Raw genomic sequence first — 12358 nt, forward strand, 5'->3', positions numbered from 1 at the left:
GTTACGTAAAATAAGTTCTTCCAAACAGGCTCTAAATTTCAAAGTTCTACTATTTCAAGAATAGTACCTACTTATTTTTTTTAACTTGTAAATTACGTAAAATAAGTTCTTCCAAACAGGCTCTAAATTTCAAAGTTCTACTATTTCAAGAATAGAACACAAATTATTTTTGGATATTTTCCCTCAATTATTCTATCTTTTAGGGAGGTGGATCGTGATATTTTCACAACCAAAAGTATGTTCATATTTATAAGTGTTACTAAATGTTTTCACACCCATTTCAAGAAATAAATGTGTACTTATAGCAATCAAAATTCTCATTCCCCAGAAATGGAATACTATCATGCCTTAAGCCTATCAAATTATGATACCTTAGAATGTCTTTCAAGATATTGCTACTTCAAGAGCAAACCGAGGTATACATATGATGAGAGTTTTTCTCTAACATATCTTTCAGAGTTACTAGACTTCAAAACAATTACTATTTTATGAGCTTATGAAATACTAGGCATTTGTTACTTGCCCATCTTTTTTCTTCATTGGCTTGAGTCCCTGAGCATTCAGAATAACCAATTCAACTGTAACTCCTTCACAAATCCATACCACATATAGCTCAGGAATTTCTGATCATCCCATCTGAAAAAGGAATCACACACCTTCCAAGAACCTCATCCTTGTCTGGTGCAATTTTATCTTCCATACTCAAAATTAGTGGCTCATTAAATGATCCAACTGCTATAAACATCAAAGACTCATTCCAAAAGGGATTGAAAGTCTCTCTCGTGGAAACTTTTATATAACATGTCTGATTTCCAAGGCTGGCCTTTACGAAAACATCTGGAAGCCTATATTCATCATTTGAAATCATGTCTTGTGCCTTAAACACATCAACTCTCAAGTAACAGAGCTTTGGCAAGAGATTCACCTTAGATCTTATATTTGCAAGGACATCAACACTACTAACAGTAACAACAACAACATTTGAATGCCAAGCTTCAGGAAAGGTTTCATCAGCTTGAGTATCGATCCAAAGAGCCAAAAACAACTTCCTTTTTGACCTTATACCCTCTTCTATTCTCCAATATATACCACTGAGGAATCAAGTACTCTTGGGCAACCAGTTTTGGGAATTCACACAAATCAAACATACATCGACCAATCAAATCATTATCAACAAAATTCCTATTTTTCACAGTTACCTCAAGTACATCAGCCTGATTCCTATCATTGGACAAAGCAAATATCTTATTCCATTCAGAATTTGTCGTCTTCTCAACATGAAGAGTCTTATCCTTATTATTCTCAAGCTTAACCTCAACATATGGATCAATACTACCCTTAAGACTTTTTGTAGGTAAATCTCTAGCCTTCACCACCAAGACAAAAAGATATTGCAGTTGCTCAAGCTAATAACCTCTAATCTTTCCTCCACGGAAGTTGGAGTTCCTCTTCTTGAGTGAATTTTTATTTTTTCTTGTTGGTTTTACTTGTTGTCACTTAGATTTACACAAAGTGAAAATCTCTCTAATACTACATTGATCAATAAATAAAACTAACAACATCTCAAAAGTTACTAGACAACTCAGCACAATGTTAATGTTCACGAGCACAAAGACAGACTTAGAAAAAAATGAAAACTTTAGGCACAAATCAAATTCACTGGAAATGCTCAAGGGCTGAATAGAGGGAAAAAAACCTTAGAAAAAAGGTAGAACTATTTGATCTGAATGCTTCAATCCTGCATAGCATAAAAATTGAAGAAAACTAAGTTCAGACACAAAACTTAGGCTCTTTATATCCAATTCAATATGTTTTGGAGGAACAATATTGAACTAAATTTTGATAAAATAGTTCTCCCAACTAAAAAAATAACATACTGTACATAATTATCAACAACATAGTCATATAAGCATAAGATATTTAATGGAAGTAAAGTTTTCCTCTTAAGATATTTCTTGGAAGAGACTTTCATTGAAAGGGATATGGTCTTTGTTGTTTTTCTTTACTTCTTTTCCATAGTCTTCTTTTAGTATGGGTTGATGCAAATAATATTATATTAATTTTTAAAAATCTACATATAAAATATCTAATTCTACTAAGCGACCACGAATTCACGTACCCTAATTTTTGCTAATAAATTCGCCGATGAATATAAACTTTAATAAGTTGATAAACTTAATTATATAGTTAAGTTTATTGAATAATTCAAGATTCAGGTTGTCATAAATTGATATTGATAATGTTTATATGAAAATATATTAGCATATTCCATATGTGAAATGACTACTTTGCTCTCCTCCTTAGTGTTATCATGCTTATTATGTCTTGTGGGATGGTTGGCACAACTTTCGATGCAATCGGGTGAAAATTTAGTGGTTTTGAGCCTTGTGAGTTGAGTTATATTGAAATGGTTGACTTTGGTCAATATTACGTAATCTGAGCGTCGGATTATAATTCTGTCAGTTCTGTTGCATCCATAACATCAAGTTTGATCTAGTAGGGCGGTTGGTTAGAGTTATGAGACCTGAAGTTATGAATTGGGTGTTTAGGCAAAATATTAAGTTTTTAGCCTAAAGAGGCCCTGAGGGGGGATATTTCCATCATAACAATCTTTTTATGAAAATACGATGATTCTATTGAGTTTGAAATATCGAATTTAGTGGGATAGCATATCCAATTTATTTTTATCAGATTCCGAATGAATTTTGAAGGTACATTCGGAGACTTTGAGAATATTGCATTTTCTAGTTTCCAATGCTGGTGCAAGGGACCGCGATCGGGGACCAGGTGGCGTAGTTGCGGTGGGTGGGCTAGCATGGGGTCGTGTTCATGTGGAGGGTCCATATTCGTGGAGGTCTGGTTTGACCATAACCACGGCTTAATATTGTATGATCTTGGTCGATAGGGAGAACGGCGAGGCGTGATCCCACTCTTGGTGGTGCATTCGTGGGAGGGACCTGGACAGAATCTTTAGTTCGGGATTCCTTCCCTTTTTCCTTATTTTCTGCATTTTCAATCGTTTGGGAGCTTAGGAGAAGAGATTTTGGAGTAATTTTTTGAGGAAACTTGTGTAGGTAAATTTTTTAATCAATTCTATATCAATTTCTTTGAATCCTATCTTCCAAAACACTTCAAAATCGAGATTTCAAAAGAGGGTTTTGGGGGTTTTCCCCCAAATTGTAAATTGGATATTTCTTTGATTTCAGACTCAATGTTTACTCGATTTTTTTTGTGTGTTACCCACAAACTCCTTTTCACTTGAGGAATATATTTTTCAAATAAAATTTTGATTTTACCCATTTCGATGAGATTTTTGGGCGATTTTAACCCTGTTCCAAACCTTAGTAATATGGGTATCATTGAAATCGTTTTGATGAGTACTTTCCATTCTTGATAGTTGGAAATTATTTCGAGACTATTGGCAGAGGAAAAACACCAATAGAGCAATTCGAGGGAAGTTTCAAAATTTGAGGTAGGTTTGACTTATCCTTCTTTTAGACTAGGTTGGGTAGTTAATCATATTTATAAACTAGACTATTGGATGCGATCGTAGAATGAGATCGAGATATTAGACACTGTTGAGTATATTTATTTTGACTATGTGGGCGCTTATTATTGTTATTACGCATGTGTGGGGGCTTAATTGCTTACCTATGCCCGTGTGGGGGCATTTTTGTGTTGTTTTGCCCATGTGGGAGCTTGTTTATGTTTTTTTTTCCGTGTGGGGGCCTTTTATGATATTATTTTCTTTGAGAGCATGTTGTTCATTAGATTTCTCGAGTTGGGGATTTTTGTTGACATTTTCACATGCTTTACATGAGATTGCCCGAGAAGGGGTTTGAGTTGATTATTCTAGCATGTTTGACTTTATATGCCTGACTTAGGGGATTGAGATGATATTATCATTTCTTAAATAAAAGCAATGTATTTCAAATGATAAATGCATCATTCAAATGAATTCTTCCACCGTTTTTTCTATGTATGGGTATATACCATAATTTACCGAGTTTGGGAATTTAAAACTTTTTTTAGGCTTTTATTGAATTCATTATGACTTCATGTTGTATTTGTTGTGAGCATTCATCCTCATTCATCATATTATTGTTCATAAAAATCTGAGAGATGCAGAAGTACTACTTTGAGAAAGAAAGTAAAACACCTTATATATCCTTGACCACAAGCTAGGTGGCAAGCAAATGAGATATTGAGATCATGAGATTTGGTGTCTGGACTGCAAGTCCTCCATGGGTCCTGTCTTCGAAGATAAAGCTCGGTGAGGTATATAGGACAAGTTGTGTGACAACTTTATTAAACCACATCATTCTATCATTGCATTGCATCGCATTGGCTAGCCTTTTCTATTTGTGAAATTAGCCTTCTGATATGAGAATTTGTAGCTTTACTTGTTTACTTTACTCGCACCATTCATATATACAATTGTGGCACTGATGAATATATGGGACTTTTCTATATGCAGGTGGAAGTGTTTCATAGTTTATGTTGTAAGTATTGGTTAGCTACTTTATACTCAGTCGGTCAAGCCTACTAAGTGCATATGGATCGTACTCACTCCTACGTCTGTTACCCATTTTGGTTCAGATCCTTGTTCGAGTGTTTCTTATGGCAGTTGATTAGATCCAGCGAATTGAGTCATTTTTGGAGTCGTGGTGAGATACTGATTTCGGATCGCCATTAGACTCCATTTACATTTACGGTCTTTACTTTTGTTTCAAATACTTTAGATGTATTTCAGAGTTCAGTGATGTAGTAGATGCTCTTTATGTTTATGATACCAGGTTTTGGGAATTTCTTTATTGTGTCGTAGTTTTTTTTATAGCCTGACTTTGTTCTGGGAGTCTCGTATATATATTTACCTTCTTTTCCATAACATTTGAGATCGTTCTTGAGTTAGATTATTTGTCTTACACATCGGGTTAGGTTTGGAGATGTGTGCCATCATAACCTCGATTTTTAGATCTTGAAAAATTGATATCAGAGCCAGATTCACTAGTTTTATAAGTTAAAGAGAAGGGTGTCGGGTAGATTTTGCATGTTACACATTGAGAAAGGATTGCTGATACAATATGCCTACCGATTCACATGTTATGGACAACACTGTCCTAGCTACTTCCACATATTATTCACAACTCTAAGTCTATTTTACTTTGCTATTGCGAATACTGTTACTAATTACTGAATTAAACTAAAACTCTAATTTCGATTATGCATTTTTACTTCATGGAAATATTGACTACAAGTGAATATAAGTCCTAGTAGATGTATTTCCACCATATTTCCTATGGGATCGACCCCAACTTAGTAGGCTTCTATATTTGACAGTGAACTCTGTATACTTCTTAATTAAGGTGCAAGTGTGGGTATATCAAATTTTAGTGAGTGTATCAAATTTTAGTGACATTGCCGGGGAATACAACTTCGAAATATTCTATTAGTAGTTATTTCAATTTGTAGTTCTATTTTCTAATTTTACTATTGTTTCTTATTTTTGTTTCAGAAGGATACATGTTAGTTCATAACAAATACCCGACGTATAGGGTACATGTTAGTACATGCCAAATAACCAATGTAAGGGTAAACCACTAATTCCTTACTATCATGAGCTTGCAAAATCCATTCACCAAAAAATAAATGCACAAGAGCGTGAAGCACTAAGGTTGAGAGAGATTACTGAGGCTCAATCTAGGGCTAACAATGGTAACATTAATAATCTAGGGGATGAACAAGAAGACAAAGAAGATGGGTTAGCTCCTCAACATCGTCAGCCAACATCGAGAGGTAGAGGGAAATTGCCTGTTGATTTTGCTTTGGAAAATGATGATCTAGATATGGAGGAGTCGGAGCCACCGAGGCTATAGTTTTTCCACTGTTACCACTAGGCGCGAAGTTCATCATAATGAGTACCATGCTTTAGCTTCTAAACTTGAAAGGTTTGTTTAGAGTAGTAGTTGAAGATGATCTGATTCAACATCTAATATACTTCGTCTCCATGTGCAAATCTTCTGAGATCTCAGGGTCAGCTAGACAATAATTCAGCTAAGATTATTTCCATTTTCTATATCAGGGGAGGCAAAAAATTGGTTGAATGATCTACCACATAATTCCATCACCACTTGGAGGGAGCTGAGGGAAGCATTTCTAGAAAGGTTCTTCTTGCCTTCAAAAAGGTTGTAGTTGAAGGATGAAATTAACGGCCATAAGCAGTTACCTACTGAAGCACTACACGATTCTTGGTTAAGAATTAACCAAAAGCTAAAGCAGTTCCCAAACCATAAGCTAACAGACGATCATCTGATGGAGATTTTCTACAAATCATGTAACTTTATGATAAAGCCTATGGTTGATGCAGCCTGTGGAGGATCATTTATGTCCAAAACTTTACCAGAAGAGCCGCTATATTATACAAGGTCACAAAGAATAACAGAGTTTGGAACACAAGAGAATCGAGGTTAGAGGGCTTAGTTATGCATTCAAGATGTCAGCAAAGCAGAAAATGAGAGAAGAAGAGCAAGACCAAGACATAGCCCATATTAAGTGCCATCTTGGCTTAACTTATTTAAAGTAGCTTATAAGCTGAAAGAATCTTATAAGACAAAACAATAGCTATCCAGACACTCAAAAAAGCTAAAAACAGCTTATCAGCAACTTATAAGCCAATCCAAATGGGCTCTAAGACTCAGATGGATCTGCTAACCAAGTGCTTGCTAGCTAGAGGTGCTCAGAATGTATTTGCAGTAGGAGCTGCAAGTCGATATGATGATTCAAACTTTGACTACGATGAGGAAGCAAAGTATTTGAACAATCAGGGGATTTCTAAACTTACAATTTGGGAAACTAAGGCTGGAATTATCAAATGGATGGATATTATGACATGACAGGAAACCACAATCAAGGTAATTGGTAGAATAAGGACAACTTCAAGAATGATCGAATCGGAGTCTAAGTGCCTCATGGAAATAGAGATCGGGTTGGAAATGGAACAGGTAGCTCAAGAATGGAAGAGATGTTGACAAAGGTGCTACAGAAGGTAGAATATACAAAAGTTGGTGTGAAAAATTTAAAAGGTGACATGTCCAGAATGAGTTAGTTAGTGGATTCACACTACTTCTATCAAATAATTGGAGAATCAGATAAGACAATTGTCGGCCTCTTTGAATTAGAGAAAGAATGGTACACTTTCCAGCGACACCATTTAGAACTCAAGGAAGGAAAAATAACAAAATTGATGTTGTCGTGCCGCGATGTTAAATCAGGCGCTTCATGAGAGGCCACCCATGTGGAAACTTGATGAAGTTAGAGTAGTCAAGTAACCTACATCGTGCAACTATGTTAAATCAGGTTCTACTTTGGAGGCAACTTAAGAATTGTAATTATAATAGGTAGTTTAGAATTTTGTTTTTAAAATTTATAGTGTCACAACGTATTTAGTGATTGCAGGAATAAAAAGGCAAAAATTGTGAGAACTAGGAGAATTCAATCCACCACTGGACCTTGTATGGGCCGCACAAGTCTTCACGGACTGTGGTGCTTGGCGTAAAACACAAGTGAATATGATCACTAGGTTCATGGAAAGGTTTGCGGTCCGTGGTGACTTTTATGGACCGCTTAGCCTTTCATGAACCCCAAGCATAATCTCTTAGCAAACTCGATGTGCATAATATTCATCTTTACGGGAGGAACAATGGACCATATTAATTTTCATGATCATTTATACAATCCGTGAAAACCGAGTCGGCCAACTTAAAGTGACCCAACCCGGTTCGCCCGAAAACCCTAACCAAAACTATATAGCCAATTTGAGATCTAAAAAGGGGTGCAATATATTTTTACCATTTATTTTGAAACCACCCACTCCCTTCTTCACTACATAACTTCCTCACACAATCAAAACCACCCTAATTTCCCATACTAATATTCACAAACTTGGTAAACTGAAGAATTATATGTGTAGTGTGAGCATAAAACCCCATTCTGATCTCAAAGTTTTCTTCCGTTTCATTATTGTGAAATAAAATTGTGAAGTAAGTTTTTAATTGATTCAATTATGTTAATAACTTGTGATTGTGTGATTAGGATTAGATTATTATGTAAAAGAGTTTGATGTTGGGGATGGTTTGGATTGGAAATCATGGTTGTGTGTTTGTACTGTTGAAATTCTGGGTCTGGTTTAGAGTGATCATTAGAGTAACATGAACTTAGTTTGAAATTCGCCCAAGTTTAAGCTTATGAGGTTAATTAAGGGATGTGAAACTCTTCACGGATAGTAATAGGACTCGTGAACCCACACTTACGAAAATTTTGCAGAGTCAAAGGTTCCTAGGGACCTTCACAGATAGTATATATTTTAACAGTTGGTGGACCCCTCCCTATAAAAAATTATGAAAAATCATAATTTTTTAAAAAATTCTAGTCCAAGTATGGGTTTCCAAAGATAAATTAAGTGAAGACATTCTTAAGTAAAATCATCACTTTGTAATGTATTACATAGGGAAAGTCTGAGTACCCGTTCGTGTCGTCAACTAACAATGTTTACTATTTCTAAAGTCTCCTCCACAAGTACAATGGCCCCAAGGCATTAATCAGCACCACCCCGCAATACTCCAAAGTCCCAACTTCATGACTCTCCTTTGAAAAGACTACTAACAAATCTAATGATGAGTTAGGAACTGGGTCATCCACCAGGTTAGAGGTTTAGTGCACTGCAGTTGTTTCTCTACATTCTATATGTACCACTAGATCCAAATCCACAATTGAAGCTAAAAATGCTCCCTCTTAATTTGAAGAAGAGGCAATTGGTAAGGGTAATGAGGAGGGCTCTGAAAATGAGAACAATAATAAAGAGGAGTCTAGGTCTGAAAAAAAGGAGAAGTCCGGGGAAAATGAGAATGATTGGGGTAGTGATAAGGAGGATGAGAGTGAAGATAGCATTGAGAGGTTTGCCACCAAAAGAGAACAAGATCTGGTTTCCCATCACCAGTTGATAAATTTTCTGTGAAATAGGTGGTAGAGCTTGGGTCAAAGGAAATTTTTGATCATGGTATGTCTAAGAAATCTAGTGGCATTGGGAAAAGAGTAATTGTGGATGAAATTCAGGTCACTGATAATCTTATATTGATGCTTGAGATTAAAGAACTATTCGAAAGAAACCAGTTTGAGTGGACGACCAGACCTCGGGGTTATTATGGTCAGCAGCTCACCAAAGAGATATATGTTTCTTATATTGCCAATTTGCTAAATTCAGTCATAAGTAAGACATCCATAAAAAGAAGAAAGAAGTAGCAATGAAATTTCTGAGGCCACATCCTCTAATTGTTTCACAGACCTGACTACAGAGCATCAACACAGACTATTTTGTATGTGCATCAGCACTTCCTGGTCACGTACAAGGATCAAATAGAAGATTCAGATGAGAAAAAAAGTAATTTGAAATGGATAATGCAGGTCATTGATTTGAGGGAGGTGGCATACCATGGGTGACATATCTAAGACAGCAGATCACTAAGGCCTTTTTATCATTTATGGAAAAGTTTTGGTGGGCAGTTGTGTGCGCTCGCTTGAGGCCGAAAGTTAATAACAACACCCTCCACCCTTCACAAGCATCACTGGTTGCCTACATCATGTCCAAGTATGCACTAAATATTGGTTATTTCATAACGATCGAGATTAGGGACAGGGCCTTTACTGAGAAAGTCAGCCTTCTTTTTCTATGCTTGATTCGGACATTGTGTGAATATGCTAGGGTCCTGATCATCTGCATCTTTGATCACCGAACCACTATTACCTAGTCCATAAATTTAGTGTTGCTCAAAGATGTAGACAACCCATTATATAAAGCCAAGTCAGCTCGGCCCGCACTTCCAGTATCTATTACTCTAGGTCCACCACCTGCAATGCTATTTTTTGAAGGGACATTGATAGCTGCACCCACAGACCAGCAAGATAATAAGGCTAATGTAGAGCCCGAAGGTGAGAGTAGGCTATCCACTTCTACATCAGTTGCTACTGGTATGCTTGTCACGATGCCCTATGCTTTTAAAAAAATTGGTCATAGACCAATGTCAGACAAGGACATTGCTGGATCAAGTCATTGAGAGGCTACCAATTGTGGTTCAGGCTCAGTTCAAATAGGTGGAGGATAGACTCCGTGGCGAGCTCCAAAATGAGGTGGGTGTTATGTAGAGCAGAGTTGATGGATTGAATATGCATCTCACCAAGTGGATTAGTAATTTGGGAGGACTTCATGCTGAGTCTGATGCATGTACAATTGGCATCCATAAAAGTAGACATCGTGAAGTTTGTTGATAAACCAGTCATCGTGACTCCTTCACTTTATACAGATGCACTAATATAGCTATTCATCATGGCACAGGATACTAGCAGGTTGGATGAGCTTTGGAGTGCAACTCCGGCACCTAAGTCAGATAGAAAGAGCAAGAAATGCCATGACAGACCTAGTGCTTCTAATAACATGACATAGGATAAGTCTAAGAGGATGTGCAGGGCTGCGAAAACATTAAGAAGGGAAGAAAGAGAAAGAGAATAGAAAGAGCGATAGCAGATCGAAGCTGCGAAGGTTGGGGCTTCAGGTAGTAGAGTAGCCCCGATTCAGTCTACATAGGTTATTATTGGGGTACCTACGGGCATCCCTATTGCTGCTATAGGAGATGATTCTTTAGGAGAGCCTATATCATTGAGCGAACCATCCACCTCTAGTGCGACTCTAGATCCAGCAACTAATGCCTAAGGCATCGCAGGTATGATCACTCCCTACTGTAATTATTATGATTTTATTGAGTGCAATAAGGATGATGCACTAATTGTTCATTGGGGGTGAGGTATCCTGGCTATTTGGGTGATTTTCTTTTCATGTTTCGTTTCTCTCAAGTGTATTATATAGTAGAACTGGGATATTTAGGTTTTTTTATGTGTTTGTGTTTAATTTTGACTCATTGTGTAAGTACAATGTCTTGGAGATTGTGCATGCAGCCCGATTTTGAGACACATGTTTTGGTTGAGTAAAATTTTGACCATTTGAAAAGTTAATGTGTTGTGTATCCTTACTATGAAAATTTGACTTTGTAGGATCCTTGTGTGACATTTTACATATTTACATGTTGACCATTACTTTCTAGGGCATGAACTTGTCGGCTAGTCCCAGATAGTGTAGATTATGTGCCATGAGTGAGTGAGCTGTATTTTCTAGTTCTTACTTTGCATGTATAAGCTAGAACTTGCTCTGTTAGTCTCACTAAAACTGTAAATGTCTTTGTGGATCATAGGTCATTTTTGTGATAGTCCACTTTAGCCTAAATGTCTACCAAATTGCAAGAATGAATCCCTTGAATCCTATTTGAGCCTGAGACTTTTCTTTAATTACCCTGTTCACCTTCCCACTATTGCTTTGATCACTTTGTATATCATTGGTTCCTCCGAGGGAACAATGCTACAACTCATGCAAAAAGTCTAAGGTAAGGGTGGCTAGAAGAGATGGGAGTAAAAAAGTGGGTATGAATAGAATAGAGTGTGAAGAGAACAGATACTCAATATGTGGTGTGTGGTGATATAAAAAAGGGGAAGATAAGAAATTGCAATCTAAAAAGTATTCATATAAAAAATAGGGAAATAAAAATTTACACTACACCCGAGTTGGTAAAAGGGTGGATAAAAGGAAGGAAAAAGAAGAGGACAATTAGGTGATAGTGAAAGAATGAACAAAATGGTTTAGCTCCAAGGAGGGTTAGTCGTTTATATCCCAAATATTCCTTACCCTAGACCGAGCCTAAGTTATAAGCTAAGAAAGTCCTATAGTGAACCTAACCGAGCTACTTAAAAGTTAAGGTCTAGAAAATAAGGGCAAGCCTATGGTCTGTATATGTGCATTGTTTGAACTTCTTTTGGAGTGAAATTGAAATTGTATCAATCCCTATTTTACATAAATATTGAGAGGGACTTCTTAGTGGTAAGGGCACTATAATTACATTGTCTATTTGCTAAGTTGACTATAAAATTGTTGTTTGCACTTGCATGTTCGATTGTGAGTAGTGGAATGTCATCCATGGATCCATGTGAGTTAATTGAATTGATTGGGTATTGCATAGTCGGTTTATTAAAAAGAAGAAGGGGCTGTGAATATGTGTGTGTGTGGCTGTTGTATCTCTTCATAAATCCTCGATACTTGCACGTCATTATTTTTGTTTAGTTTTCATTGTTTGAGGACAAATAATGGATCTAAGTTAAGGGTATTGATGTGTCATAAATTATGGCACTATTGACGCTCAAAATAAAGAATTATTGCGAGTTTTGAGCATGTTTATGTAGATATGATGGATTTTTGTGTAAA

General features: G+C 36.5%; 1 pseudogene; it reads right to left on the reverse strand.

Annotated features, from left to right (window-relative positions):
• Positions 1 to 261: 261 nt before the first annotated feature.
• Positions 262 to 2844, reverse strand: LOC129894667 (FT-interacting protein 3-like; annotated as a pseudogene).
• Positions 2845 to 12358: the final 9514 nt, after the last annotated feature.

Source organism: Solanum dulcamara, chromosome 7, assembly GCF_947179165.1.
Source record: "Solanum dulcamara chromosome 7, daSolDulc1.2, whole genome shotgun sequence".
Classification (NCBI taxonomy): domain Eukaryota; kingdom Viridiplantae; phylum Streptophyta; class Magnoliopsida; order Solanales; family Solanaceae; genus Solanum; species Solanum dulcamara.